Genomic DNA, 787 nt, shown 5'->3' with positions numbered 1-787 from the left:
CATACAGCCTGTTTTTGTGGAAACCAAAGCCAGGGTGTGTCCTGGGAATGCAGGTGGTGCTAGGCTTTGGCTGTGGTTACAAGGCTTTCAGGGTCTGCCCAGAGTCCTGGGGTGGGGCGGCGGGGGGATGTGGGGTGGTGTCAGGGGAAATTTGTCCTAGTCTTAACATTTTTAAATACTCCAGGCCTTTTTTAGATGGTCTCTAAATCTGGGGTTTGTCTGTCTGCTCCTGACCTGATGGAGGTTTGCATTTTGACCAGGGGCTTGACTATAGGGCAGTCGTCCCCAACCTCAGGTCCATGGCTTGTTAGGAAGAGGTGAGCTAGCATTGCTGCCTGAGCTTCGCCTCCTGTCAGATTAGCAGCAGCATTAGATTCTCATAGGAGTGCGAACCAGTATTGTGAACTGGGCATGCAACAGATCTAGGTTATACGCTCCTTAGGAGAATCAAATGCCTATCTGATGTGGAATGGTTTCATCTGGAAGCCATCCCTTTTTTCCATACCCCACCTTGTCCATGGAAAAATTGTCTTCCACGAAACCAATCCTTGGTGCCAATGCCATGTCTTTAGGAGGTGTGTCTGTTCTTTTGTTGATGACTGAGCACTTAGGGTGTGGTGATCTGCTTTACCTCTCTAATAAGTAATTCATGGAAAGATCATTTGAGACTAGAAACTTTTTACCCACCACTTGTAGCATCTGTTCTAACCAACTGGTATGAGGGTTGAAGAACTGATTTCAGTACGTACAGGGAGCATGTTTCTTAACATTTAACTGGTCTTCATGT

Source organism: Colobus angolensis, unplaced genomic scaffold (genome assembly GCF_000951035.1).
Source record: "Colobus angolensis palliatus isolate OR3802 unplaced genomic scaffold, Cang.pa_1.0 Scaffold117, whole genome shotgun sequence".
In the NCBI taxonomy this organism is placed as follows: Eukaryota; Metazoa; Chordata; class Mammalia; order Primates; family Cercopithecidae; genus Colobus; species Colobus angolensis.
The sequence above is the reverse complement of the archived record's forward strand: the minus strand, read 5'-3'. Positions refer to the sequence as shown.